Below are 15,285 nucleotides of genomic sequence, written 5' to 3'. Positions count from 1 at the left end.
AATGGGTCACATTATCAAAAAGGTTAGGAACCGTAGCTTTACAGTATCAGACTTCTTCTATTACGCATTATGGAATGGTACACTCTGATTAAACAGTCAATGGTAATACTATTCTAAGCGCATAGTCTGTTACAAATCACTCTCCTAAAAACATTCTAACAAAACTAATACTGCCCTAGTCCTAAACCACAGAAATGACATATAAGTTACAGTTCTGGGTCACGTGATTCAGGCTCCATAGCTTTGTAGGCAGACGAACTGTGTAGATTTCTGTATCCTGACAACCTGTGATTTGCGGGAGCAGCTGGTTGTCACGACAACCACGATAATGTTGTTGGTTTCACGCGCATGCAAGGAGTCAAGAATAGGCACGCAACAATGAAGAATAAAAAAAAAAAGATGTTGGAATAATTGGTTCCCAGGATAACAACTAGCCTCGTAGTCAAGGGCTTTGATAAATAAGCTACTAAATACACATATAACTAATTATTAGTTGTTTGTAATTAAAATATTCCAAAATTATGCTTTAAACATGCGTAGGTAATCTAATTAATCCAATTAATTCTCTCTCCTTACGAAACCAATAATGCTCTCATAACGAAGGCAATATTTTATAATTAAATCCTAGCTTCGTTTTAACATCTCTTTTTACACAGCGTTCATCAGCTGCCTTAAAATATTCATCGCTTTTAAAATATCCTGTCCATCGGAAACCACGGTGAACTAGAAAAGAATACCTTTCCGGGCTGTCGCTCTTTAAATTTCGAAAAGGGCAGATAATTGCCACGTGCAGATGTCAAGAAGAAAGCGAGTGTGACGTAAGAGCACAATGAAAGTCGAAGTTATCCTCCCCCACAAAAAAAAAAAAAAAAACCGTCGTTCTATTTGCTTGTATATATGCCTCATTGTCATTAGATTCTTCTAAGCAACTGCTTGTGAAAACTTCGTTTTTAAGAGGTAATTCTGCTGTTTTTTATGCGGTAAATTTTTATATAAAAATCTGTTTATCAAAGATATTTTAAAAATAAATGCAGTTTAAAAGCAATTGCTTATTTATATTATATTTCATCATGAAAATGTTTTGTAAATGTACATTTTGTGTTATACATTTATTAATTCATTTTATTGGACTGAAAGTATTTTTTTGTCAAATTTTAATATTATTCTACAAGGCATACTGCCCAATCTAAATTTGCTACAAGTACAGCGATCTTATATTGTGAAGGCCTTTCAACCACGAGTTAACTCGGTATTACACTAAGCAATTTAAATAAAAAGCACTGTTCCAATAGCGAAGTATGTTGCTATTTATTTAATATGTGTTCAATTTACTCATATCTGGATTTAAATCCTACTTATATTAATTTCCATGGGAGAATATCCAAACTACCTTCACTTCCCCTCATCGATAGTCATAGTACTATAAGAAATAATTAAAAAGGTGAAGACTGCATTCCCAAGGTGGAGTTATATTCAGAATATTTCTGAATATGCTGAGAGGTACGTAATGGCAAACCCAAATATTTGAATTATAATATAAATTATAAGTAAATATAATTATATCGAACAACAGCTCTTAAGAGATTAGTTTGTCACTGACAACGTGATACTAGGTGCGTTAAATGAACTCACGTTAAACGAGGTGTTACTGTATTTCTGCGAATACAGCAATCTGATTTCGGAATAAAAGCTGAAACATATTTTTCCAAATATCGCAAGGGGAAGATTCACTTTTTCTTCCCTCTGCATACGTTCTTCTTTTAGTATTTTAATAATGTTCAATATGTTTGATAGCAATCGTTATGTATGGCATATTCTGTCATACAAAGTGAGAGTAGTCTGATCTCTCCATTTAATTAGCTCTTGCTTGTTGATATCGTAGTCGTGATATCCATTTTGCATCGTACCAGAGGGACTTCTTTCCGCTTCGTATCAGTCCCACCCATCCACACTCATACGTGGATCAAACTGTCCCCTCGATCAGCACTGTGAATTCGCCGTTGTCGCATATTCTTCAAGATAAAGGGTGACGCTGTAACAACTGTTGCATCATGAAGAGATGCACCATGGCAACCGTCTCCCCTTTCCCACCGTATCCTCGTCAACATGTTTTGCCAAGTACCTGGGCTCCTTATTAACTCTTCCATTTGTCAGTCTGCTCACGTTTGTCAAGGTCGTTTTGTCGCGAGAATTTTCTTTCCCCTGCCTCTCGATAAGTGCTGGAATGGACAACTCCCACGCTGCCGCTGCTGCTGCTGCTGCCGTAAGCTTCGATCGTCCGCGCATACGGAGCGCGCATCCCACATCCTTTCGCAGCAGTTCCTTGGCGTCTCGGTTTGCAGGCGACAAGGGGGTAACACAGTAGGACTTCAGGGTGCGCGTGTAGGGAGATTATTTGCATCACACCTGTGGTTTGATATAACTCTAACAAAAAAAAAAAACAGAGAGGGAATATTCGTTGAGAGTCTACGGAAGCTGTCATGGAACACGATCCATTCCGATTCAGTGGTGGTTGAAAACTGTGACCAGCTTCGAATTGCGTGTGTATGTATGTGTGTGAATGTGTGTGCGTATGTCTGTTCTCTCGCTCATTTTCCGGCGCAGTCGTCCTCCTCTTCCTACTGGTGTGGGTAAGTAGCATCTCACATCTTTCTCTATCTATAGCTTTTGTACCTAGTACAAGATGGCGCCAGTGCTGCCTAAAAGTGGTACTTCTAAATAAGAAGTGATAGCATTCGTCTTAAATGAGCTCTTAATTAATTGATTACAGTTGTTGGTTTTTTTTTTTTCCCTATTACGAATCTCACCTTTCCTGATGGCATCCGTATTTCGTGACCTTCTGATTTTGTTATGTAAGAAAAACTCGCTGTTCATAGAATCGAACCGAAAAATATTAAGGAGGCTTCAAGAAATAAAGCTGCTTTTTAATGTATCGATATCATTCAATTTGACATCAGTACAATGGCCATTCTTTCAACTGAACTCTGTGTTATCAGGGTAAAACTGTCACTGATGAATAGCTGAGTAACCATTATTGTTTGACTATCATAATGTGTAATACTGACTACTTCAATATTTCTTTATATACCCAATATTCCACAATGAGGATAAGACATTTCATCATCTCAATTTTCGTTTTCTCTTCCTTGTTGTTTTTGTTATTTGGTTGGTTTTTAGGATCATTTTCTCTTCCTTCTTCCACTTTCCATGAAATAGACCAACCCGGGGATACCGGATACCATTTCAGGGTCCAGACACAATTCGATGCATCCACCTGAGAGTTTTACTCTTGAGATATTCTAAGGAAATTCCCATCTTCCCACACTACTTCGTCGACAAACCACGCATCTCTCTCCTTTCAGACTAGCTGTTCATCTTTCTATATCTATTTATTTATTTGATATTGACGATGGGTGCAGAGGAAATTGAAAGTTTCATGATGTGAAAGTAGGTAAAGTGGTTAATTACCATAATCAGGTCACGTTACTTTAAAAATGACTTGTATCGGTTGCAGATATTCTGGAAAATGGCAAGTAAAGTTTACTGCTTGTCAACCTAAGATTCTGCACCCGAGGAACAGAAATCCACAAGTTAATTATAAGCTAGGGATGGAGTGATTAAAAGTGGTTCAGACCGAACAAAATAATTTAGGTTCATGATATGTTGAGATATGGAATTTACCATGCAGTGAACAGATGGCTAAGACAGCACACTGGCTATGATTTATAGGACCACTGCTAGTATTGACATAGATTATGTTATAGAAAATGTCTCTCTATATAAAACAATGGAAAGATCGCGTTTGGAATGCCCAGACGTGGCCGAGTGATCAAACGAGAGGGTATGGTAATATACCCGTTTCTAGTCCACGTGACTAATGAACGCGATGATGCTCTTGTATTCTCTATCTGAAAACACCTCTGACTACGTGGCCGTCCGGGAGTGTTCTAATGCTTCTAGCGAGGGTTCGAAGAAGGACGACCAGATAAGTGACGGTGGGAAGGGTTGCTAATATATGTCAATACGAAAAACGGTCTAGAATTGTGCGGACTGCAAAGCTATACAACCTTGGGGAAGATTTAATTGAGGTTTATAAGGCCAGAAAGACGATCACTAAAATGAACAACGATGATTTATACTTTTACTGGTATAAAAAACATAAGAACCTGGGAACACCAATATAAAACCGTAGGGAGTAATAAAGGGCTGGATTTCATGAAGTTTACATTAACCTACCAAGGTGGCCAATCAGGACAGCTTGGTGAAGTTCAAGCCCGAACTGAATAGTCACTTTGGGATGGGGAAAATATCATTTATTGGAGAAATAAAATTTGGCAGATGCAGAAAAAGAACGCTTCGTTGCATATTTAATTTGTATCTTCTTTAATTTGGTTAACTCTCTTTCAACTGACTAGCTTAAAACTTAGGCTACTTGTTTAACAGTTTAAAGCAAAGGTTTCGTTGAGGTTTGTTAGTTCAAATATGCCCCAAACAAGATTATATTGGCTTATTATGCCATTTAAAATAAATGGTTACTACTTTTAGAGAATAATAAAGAGGTTTAAAAATTAAGTAATTTTTAAACCTGTAAATTAAAGTAAATAAAGTAAAGTAAAGTAAAATTAATTAAAAGTAAATTAAGTTTAAAAATCATGTAATAAGTCTAGCAACGTTTACAAATTTATTTTTTAAACTTTATTTCTAAGACTTTAACTGAGAGGTTAGAATGGATAATACAGAAAACTGGAGTATATGGATTCAAACTGAAGTTACTTGAGAGAGACTTAGAGATCAGAAACTGTGCAAAAATGTTGCTATGAAGCCTTTTGTAAAAAGCTGGTTTTCAATAATTTTTTTTACAGAGTAGGTACTGCGTTAGCAAAAAAATATAATTGCAACGGAAAAGAAAAACTCTCATAGAGGTTTTGTTTGGTGTTTAATGGCGCACTAAGCCCATATTGCGCTCTCTCTCTCTCGTAGAGTAAAACAGGCAGTCGTTTAGGGTGCCAAAAAACTTCATCGTACATCTGCCCTGGGGATTTGGGGAGGATGGCGCCAATTACATGGGTCGCCTAGGGCGCCAGTTGCCGGCAGAAGTCTAAGGCTGCTTATATAATACATTATAAATTTTAGAAAATTCTTCAGTTATTACCATTTTTAGATTTTTAATTTAGGAATTTCCTAACTTCGACGGAATAATGTGCAGAAGCACTAACCTGAATGAAAAAGAGGTCTTTTCTATCGATCTCTCTGGATAAGCAAATTTGTGTAATATATACAGCTGTCCGAAGAAATATTTCAGTTGAAAACAATGGTTCAATAATTCTCTCTCAGAAAACTGTAATCCAAACAACACTACGCCTGTAGAGTTTAATCCTCTTTAAATTTTGGTATTGCGGTTTTCAGTGGCCCAGTAAATATAATTATGTCAACGAGTATGTCCACTGATCTTGAACATTGCCGTATCATGCCACAAGGTTTCAGTGAGCAAATTTATTATTTTCGTACATCTGGAGAGAGAAACTTTTCTGAAAATTCAACTTTCCTATCTAGATCATCGTCATTAAGTGTGTGACGCAATTTTGAAATGTAAACCTTTTATCCTCAGTCTTTTAAAATTCACCTTACTGAAGTTGGGAGGAAGATTATTTTTAACTCACTTGAAAGCCTTCTTGTGGATTTTTGAAGAGTTCCATCGAGAGCTTGCTTATCACCTCCTGTTCGAGCTGAACGTGGTTTTCCGCTTCTAGGGAGATCAGCAACACTTCCTGTCTCTTCTAAACGCTTAATTATTCGATAGCAAGTTTTATGGATGATAAAGAAGCAAAATGCTTAGACCATTCTGTTTGGATAATCACATCTGAATGTTCGTAATAAAGTTTTACTACAAGGATTCTATCTTGGGTTGTTATTTAGCCATGGTCCATATAAAAACTTTACATCCTCCTGCAATAAACCAAAAATTGCTTTCTAAATATATATATTTTTCAAGATATTGTTAATGAATACCCTGACTTTTGACTCACCCATATAGCTATATGGATGACTCTGTCCCAAATAGCAGAATTTTAAGAGTTATCACCTTATTACAGTTTTGAGAGCAAATCGCTGCTGCCATCCTCATCTCTCTGATGGATCGATCAATCACTCTAACTCGCATCAACAAACAAACAAACAAAAAAAAAAAAAAAACATTGCAAATTTCACTCCTCTTAACTTCTTCAGACAGAAAATCTCAAATACTGTAATATTTAACTGTTAAATGGTGTTGCAATTTCGAAGAGCAGCTGATATTCTGAAAGGTGACTGCAGTTCCAATATCGCAAAATTTACATCTCCAAACAATAGGAAATAACAAGGTATGTGCTTAAAAAACATAAATTTCCCATTTCTTCATTCAACATGGTGGACTTTCTCCACTTTTTTCTCCATTTTTTCTACATGTTTAATTTTTAGGGAATTCAGTTCCCAAATTATTCTTCAAAATTTTTAAAAGTATACCTCCCATCAAAGAAATTTATCCTCATAATACATCTAAATCACCACAGTAGAAAAAATGTACGTGTAGAGTGATTTTTGTTTGTGAATAATCTTTTGTTTACAGTTACACCTATAGAAAACTAACCTACTCTTCTTTCTACGTCACATACTCGCTACGTACTGTTTAACTATAATTTTAACCCAAAGCTAAGTTTATTGCCCTGTGCAAAAGTTTCACGCAAACAACATTCTAAACGTCAACAGACTTTTCCTATGCTATGTTTTTCATCCCGATAAACAAGGAAACTGGCAACATGATACAAGCAATTTAAGTTCACTTATAATTCAGAAATGATATACTGATGCCTTATGGTCTTAGCTGTTTTAGCAAAAAACAAAACAAAAACAACCCAGGACCATAATTAAATCACAGTATAGTAGTAGCAACAGTAACACAACTAGTTGAACAGTATTTCAAAACCAGTTATGTTACTTTTTTTAAATGGAATTTAAAATACAGTACTTCACATTAGGATAGTTTTACACCTGGATAGTTATAATCACTATCCTCCTATACCGAGTGGAAGGTCCGGGTTCTAAACCCGTAGCTAAGTTATTGGGTCTCAGGCGTGAATAGCAAAGTTTACCCCCTCCCCAGCAACTCGTTATTTTTTCCCCAGCAAAACAGGTAAAGCAACTAGAGAACACATGCAATTTATGGACACAATACACATAGGCAATTAAGGTAGCTGTTTGGTGGCGCTAATAAAGACAGTTTTTTTTTTTTTCACATTTGGATTTCAAGCGCTTGACATTGATATACAAAAACAAATCTAGCTTTCTCATTAGTTAAATTAAATTTAGGTAAAAATATTCTAATTGATAGAAATAAACTAATATATGCATAAGGGTTGCTTTAGTTGCCAGTTCACGAAATGGTTCGGATATTCCAATGATTCGCATTTGGATAATCGACGTAGTAGCAGTAGTAGTGGCATGTGATGCAAGAAAGCAAGTGTATGAGCTTATGCAGCATCAGCCAAAAAAAAAAAAAAAAAAAAAAAAAAATTACACAACCATTCCCTCTAAATGTAAATGTTTGTCCAGTTCCTCCTTAAATTTATTCAACCTATCAACTTCCACAACTACAGATGGATGTTTGTTCCAGCAATTAACCACCCGCTGGCTAAAGGCAAATTTCTGCACATCTATTCTACATCTGTCTTTTCTTAATTTGAATTTATGTCCCCTTAGGTTCTTAATCTAAACAAGTGGAAGGATCCCATCAGAATTCAGCGTTTTAAATGATATACTTTTAAATGATATTTTAAATGATATTATTTTAACCTTTAATTTCAAGGCCTTATACACCTCAATCAGATCACCGCGCAGGTGCCTAGTCTCCAGCCACTGCAATTGGCAGAACTTAAGCCTCTCTTGGTAAGAGGATCCCTTCATTCCCCTCACCAATCTTGTTGCCCTTCTCTGTACACGCTCAAGTAAATCTACATCCTTCCTAAAATGAGGCCTCCAGACCTATACGCAGTACTCAAGGCGTGGCCTGATCAGTGCCTTATACAGAGGGATAATCACCTCCTTTTCACTGCTAGCAAAATTTCTATATATCATTGACAAAACCCCATGACCTGCCCTGGCAGCCTGTCTGCATTGCCCAGAAAACTTCATATCACTATTATAATGACCCACAGATAACGCCATAAAGAGATATTTCCAAAAATAATACAATACATTGCAATATATACAACAGAGTAAAAGAATCAATAAAATAATGAAAAATCGTAATTCTATTATGTGAGTGGGTCAAAATAGGAACGCAGACAATGCTTCCTCCATTTACATCAAGACAAAATGTACGTGAACTAGAAGCAAATGTAACAAAAATATAAGCCTGCTATGGGCTTTTTTTTTTTTTTTTTTTCAAATCATCTGAGTTTGTGGTCTAGAGCGAGGGCTGCATGATTTTTCGTTCAAGTAACTCTGATTTTTCATCGCATAAACAGTAAGACGCCCGAGAAGTCTGAACTATCAATTTTTCAAGATGGTGTACGAATGAAATGAAAAGCAGCGTAATAGTTATGATGAGAACGGAAACAAAGGAGCGTCTGAATAACCTTAGGATGCTTCCTGAGATACGCAGCTCTGACGAATTCTTTTTTCGCTTTTAATCTAATTTAGGTTCCTTCTACTATATATATTGGGTTCCGGTAACGTAATAACCCTAGCCTAAATATAAATACAAAGCTAATCAATTAATCAGTATTTTGGAGGTGAGCATTTATTATCACAGCATTTACTTTTCATCCAAGTTACATTCGGGTTACAAAGGCGCGCCGCCACTCCCAGTCTTTCAGCAACTCTTACGACGTACCCAAGAACTCACTCTTCACATTTCAACTCAAAATTGAGAAACATAACCTCTAAAAACCTTAAAACTTTGTATAGATATAAAACAATTTTATACAATATATAAACTCTTACCTCAAAAATATATCTTCATTATTTACATTCCTATTTACATAATATCATACTCTACTTACAATTCCTTCTGTTCGCAATATAACTTTATACATAATCCAATTTTGCTATCTTCTTACAGTTATACACAATCCTTTGTAAATAAGATTATCAACGTACGGCCCCGCACCAAGGAGGACATCCTAATCCTGTTCTTCCAATTACCTTGCCAACTGCAAAGCTACAGCACCACCCTCCCACCATTCGCCTGTTTTATTTTAACCTTTAATTACAATCCATATCACTAACCGTAATTTATTCTTTTCTTGGCCAATTCTAAATTCCCAACATATTCTGGGCAGGTTTTATCTCTCACCATATGGTCGGCATCTTTATCGCTAGCCTTACAGTCAGCACATACAGGCCTCTTACCTTTATTCATGCATTGTTTTTTTATATACAAATGCCTTTCACGACCACAGATATCTTGTCAATCGACTCCTATAATATTTAGAAACATGGCCGTAGGCAAGGCATTTAAAGTACTTTGGAACCGCAATAATATCTCTTATTCTATAAGAAGACCTGTTAACATATATTCACTCTTTCTGAACCAGCAAGTTTCATACGCTATTACGTACATCTAATATCCAATTCTTAGTTGCCTTTTCTATAGACTGAGCTACTGATCGCACCTCTAATTGCTCTTTTACCTCCTGTAGAGAATATCTAATTTCTCGCAATTCTTCTCATACAACTCATACTTCTCATATTCCATGAATTCTCTCTTATCTATATTAGAGTCTACATCATAAACTATTACTTTAACATTCAACTTTTTCGCAATTCAGCTTCTCTTACCTTTTCGCAATTCAGCCTCTCTTACCTTTTCGCAAGGTAAGAGAGGGAGAGTATTATGTATTAAGGGAGAGTCACTCTGCGAATCTGTTTATAACAACTCCAGTATCTCTAATTTTTCCATTGATTTTACTTTAGCTGCCCCTAATACTGGCTTAATATTCTTAATTTCTGGAACAGTTCTTAAGGTTCCTAATGTACAGGGCACGAAAAGAGAGAGATCCCCTCTTATTCCCAATCCACGCAGTCCAAGCTCTTCTTTGCTGACCAAGGAAGTCCTCGTAACAGCAACACTAGAATCGCTAACCCAGGTAGCATTCAACTGAATCACAATTGGTTCCTGCGGCGATATGAGACAAAAAAAAAAAAAAAACTGAACTTTCATATGAAGGCCACCCAAGAACGAACATGTCTGCCCATGCATAATATGTCCATAAATTGCGTGTTTGCCTTTTTGCAGTCGGAAGAACCCCAGTTTTCGGTGGGCACCTTGCTATCCACAGAATTTAAAAAAAAAAAAAAAAGCCCATAAAAAGTCCTCGCGTCATTGACAGAATTCGAACCCGGGCCTTTCCTACTCGGTGTGAGGAGGACGGTGATTATAATCACTGTGCTACATGCCCGGACAACAATAGGAGACAAAATCTGTCATACTGGGCCACCCGAAAGCCAACTGATCTGGCCATATGTAATTTTTCTATAAACTGCGTGTGTTCTTTGGTCGATTTGCCTGTTCTGCTTTACGAAAAAGAGTTTCCAGGAAGAAACCGTGCAATCTACGCCCGAGACCGACTAACTCAACCACAATTAAAAAAAGCCCATAAAAGTTATTCACGTCAATGACGGGATTCAAACCTGGGACTTTTCCAACACCATAATAAAGCTCTGAATAAACTTCATTGACAATAATGCTCTTCTAAACAGGGTCCACTTTTCGATTAATTCCTTCAAAGTGAGGATATTCTTCGGACGGAGAGGTCAACCAGATCTGCATATCCAAATCTTATTGAGTGTCGCTTTGGGGAGAAGAGTTGGGGCATGTTTACCTCCTCTCAGAAAAATTTTCTGTTTCGTAGGTCCTCTGGTGGATGCATTTTTATGGGTGTATCGATATCCATGGGTAGATAGGTGATCGGAATTATCTTGAATTTTTTTTCTTTAGCACAACAGTAAAATGCCTTAACCTCTGATTACAATGTTCTTATCTTTTGTTCTTATAAATTAAAAATGCTTAAAGTGGTGGTGACAATTTAACACGTGTATGTTTTCACGCTAATCATTTACATTGCTCTAAAGATGTATTATGACATCTTAAGAACGAAATATGAAGGGGGGCTAACTTTCCCCGCAAGCTAAATCTGATAAAAAAAAAAAACTGTCTATATTCAATCGTGGCATAATAATGATTTTCTTCCCTTACACTGTTCTCTAAGAATGAGATTTTGCAAAAAAAAAAAAAAAAAAAAACCACCATAATTTGAAGAGGTTTTGCTGGCAATGATGAAATCTCGAAAAGTTTATCACTTGTGATCATTTCTTTCACTTTATAAAAAATAAAAGATTGACAGTGCCAGGACTTTGCTTCTTTCTGTATACACCGTGTCTTTCCTTACTATATATACATGTAATCAAGAAGAGATCTTTGTTACAGATTTATTATATTAAGAAAAAATGGTCAATATTTTTTTCCCGCAGGTCCCAGGCACAATGCCTATTGGATAACAGAGCCCTGTTCAGAATGCTCTAATATCCGTTATTTAGAACATTTTAGGGCAATGGTTCTCAAACTAGTACCCGTTGATTCTAATTTCTTATTTAGTGAAATCTCTATTATTAACTAATTAGTACTAGAAATTGGTGAATTAATGAGCACTTGAACTTGCGTGGAGTGTAATCTGCCTTTAATTTCTTTAAGGAGTACAGATTACTTCCGGTACCACTTCTTCATGAAGAAGCGGTACAGGAAGTACTACGAAACAACGGAGAATAATCTGTAATGCCTTAAAAAATTTAATGCAGATTACACTCCACGCAGGTTTAAGTTATTTTATTTTATTTTTATGAAAACTCCAAACACGAGAGGTATTAGAACCTATAGTGCTTAGTACTGTGTATGAAGATTGAGAAGATGAAAGAATTGTTGACATAAGACTTGAACTTCTGTAGACTAATTTTCAGGAAATACATATGAAGGAAGGTTGTTCCAGAGAACGGAAGTTGAATGAATAAAAGGGGAAGAAGAAAAGTTGGTTATGTGAATTTGAAGTTGGATAATAAAAGGATGTTTACTAGTTGCGACACGTGTTCGGACTGCTTTTGAAGAGAGAGCGGGAATTATAGAAGCCAATTCAGAAGAACAGTGCCCATGGAAGTATCTGCAGAAACAGTGCGTCTATGAGACAGCGAGTGGAGAGACTCCGTTAGAGATGAGTCATTAATTAACCTAACTGCCCAATTCTTGGGCAGTTAGGTTAATTAATTCCAATTCTAATTAGGTTGATTAACTTTTCAATTCTTGATATATCTGTGCACCCTGCCACTAAAAGAATATTTAACTTAATTAGTATAGAAATAAAAATGTTACCGTTACTTTTTTCAGAATTGTATTTATAAAAATCTTGAGTTTCGTGGGGTTTTTTTTTTTTTTTTTTACGATCGCGTTCATCTCCCCTTCCTAGAATATGAGTTCTCAATGCATATAAAAGTGTAAAAGTGCGAGAACCACCTATCTACAGAATGGGAACTTACAACCACAAGGCTTCATGATCATCCTTGAAAACTGCAGGAGAGTTGGTTGCGAGAATTGTTTGGTTCTGGGGGTTGATCACACTCCCTATTAAATGCCTGCATTTGAAGGGATGTCCACGGTTTTGGATAACCATAATTTAATTAAAATAGTAGCATATTCATTTTCAAATGACTCTGAATGACTGTCTTACAATAATAATAACAACACAAATAGTGCTCCATGTAATATTAAATAATAATTATATTTTATAACATAATGGATAAAATTTCACGAACTAAAGGGTTTGTCCTGATATCACTGAATGGTTGTACGTTCACTTTTGGACATCAATGAAGTCTTTTTCAAACTAGTCTTCCACACTAATAATTAAGTATTTTAACCCAACACTTTTGTTCAAACCTTATACAGTGGTATTTGTTTATTAAAATAAACTGCCAGAGTAATAATTTAACGACTGTTTCGTTGTAAAAAATTATTATTTTTACATCCGTCTTCTTGGTATTTGTGTGATGAATTTACGGTTTCGGTGATCCTTACAACACCATAATAAGACTTGACGTCCTGAATCTAAAAGTTCACCTTAGATATTTTCTTGACCATCTTTCCCACTGAAACTGCTCGAATGTTTCTCTTTAAGAAATGAACAAATGAATTATTCTCTTTAAGAAATGAGCAAATGAATTATTCTCTTTACGAGATGAGCTAAGGAATAACTGTTTCTGATACAGAAAGACAAGAATTCGCACTGACGGAGTGTGACTAGCTAACACAATCAAACGTAATAGTACAGACAACTACGAGGGGCGATGTCTTGCTAAACCAACCCTTTGATCTGGAATTTTAACTCAATAATGTGCTATAATCTATTCCATGATACATTACCGTACTGTATTTGGTTGCATGTATTCTATGGTCGATTTTCCAGTCATTCAGAGAATACAGGCAACTTATAGGCAAATGAAAACCTCATTACTTTAGTCGCCTTTGCGAAAATTCTAAAACAGTCTACCGTTTTTCCTCGTCGTACAGATTCTTCAGTGTTATCTTGGTTCACATGTTCAGTTAACGGTCAATCTGTTCGACCAAGCTAACAAGTTCTATTCGGCCACTGTCATTCTGAGTGTCAAATGTTGGTCAGAGCGAACATATTCATGTGATTTGGAAGTTGATGGGTACAAATCACGGTCGTAGTTCATCCACCACGTCCATTTTCCTTCCTTCAAGCCACTTGGCTCGCTCAGAAACACTGATTTCGGCATTACATCATTCCTGTTAAACTTCAACTTGTAAGAACTGTTTGTGGCACATTCCTTCAGTTTTAACAAAATTCTAATGATAAATATGTCCAACAGCGAAACCAAAGCCGATTCTGCCGCACGGAAGACAAATTATTCCTTGATAAGATCAAGATCAATTATCTCTTGATAATAAGAGTCAGACTATCCTGTCAAGAGGGAGATTCTTCTCGTGGTTGTTATTACTGTGGGATTTTAGGGGCGTTACTACTGTGTGTGTGTTCACGGGCTAAAAAATCCGGAATAAATCCTAGTCCCGCTGCCTGAGATTGGAAAGCGACAAATGGCGAAGCCACTAAAAAGTGTCTTCAGTTCAATCAGATACAATGGTTAATTTATTAAATCTTCGCATTTTACATGTAGGACATGTACTTTAACACTCCCTTGTGTTTCAGGTAAAAATCTGACTGACTGACATGAAGAATTAACAAAAGGAAAAAAAAAGTTTGACACACTCATATGGCAGTCGTTTTAATTGAAACTGAATATATACCATCTTCCTTTGGATCCTTCCTCTCCTTTAATCTTAATCAACGACTTTTCTAATAAAGGCTTCACATATCATTACATCTCTTAATTTACAACAGTCTAATTCAAGAGTGGTCCCAGGATTTTCTAAAAGGAGGATCTAAAATAGTTAAAGGTGGGCAGATAAAGCAGTAAACTGGAGGATCAAAGCTTGATTCATCACGTAATAGTAAAAATTTGCCGATTATTTTGATCATTATTCAGGGAAGTGGGGATGATACAGTCTCTTTAGCCCCTACCTTGAACAGCCATAGTCTGATTCATTCACAGTCCTCAGAGTTTCGAGCTTGTTTTCGAATGAAAATTTCCTTGTTAAATACGTATTAGTTCCTGTAAAAAATGTGATCTTAAACCATTCTCGGTACAATTACAGGTTGTGCGGATTCCGTGCTCCAGCTACCAGCAAAAGAGGCAGACGAAAGTTAAGAAAACTGTAGGCTCACTGATGACCAAATTTCTTGTACCATGCAGACTATTTCGCCTTATCTCTTCCCCTGTGAAAAACCATTTTCAAATCATTCCTGATATCTTCAACAAATAGAATCGCAAAACCTATTACAGCTAAAATCAAACAGTATTCCGGCAAAGGAAAAAGCTTTTAAAGTAATTCTGAAAGTGCGAAAATCTTAGAGCAGTACGGCTTGCATAGGAACATCAATACGGGACATAAGTATCGACACAAATGATGTGTCGATACTTATGATGATGGTTATATGTCCACTGTATACATTACTGGATAAATTGGCCAAGCATATAACTGTTAACAGCATCAATAAAGACATCATGCGGGAAGAAGAAAATATCTAACAGTCGCCAGAAAAATCAACAAGGCAATATTATAGAGACTGTACATGAATTAAGAACTCAGAATTTAAAAGGACATAAAATGGAAACCCACCC

At 36.2% G+C, this 15,285-nt stretch overlaps 1 protein-coding gene across 1 annotated transcript in view; it reads left to right on the top strand.

The window, feature by feature from the left end:
• The first annotated feature begins 2,309 nt into the window (after positions 1–2,309).
• Positions 2,310–15,285, top strand: part of LOC150083498 (putative G protein-coupled receptor CG31760) — a 397,647-nt gene continuing 384,671 nt past the window's right edge. The window contains exon 1 of the mRNA XM_090377319.1: positions 2,310–2,630. The gene's annotated coding sequence lies outside the window, so the exon portion shown is untranslated. The remainder of the gene's footprint in view (positions 2,631–15,285) is intronic.

The sequence above is a fragment of the Mastigoproctus giganteus genome, chromosome 7 (assembly GCF_048544385.1).
Source record: "Mastigoproctus giganteus isolate SK-2022 chromosome 7, ASM4854438v1, whole genome shotgun sequence".
Lineage (NCBI taxonomy): Eukaryota > Metazoa > Arthropoda > Arachnida > Uropygi > Thelyphonidae > Mastigoproctus > Mastigoproctus giganteus.
This window is presented reverse-complemented; position numbering and strand designations above follow the sequence as displayed.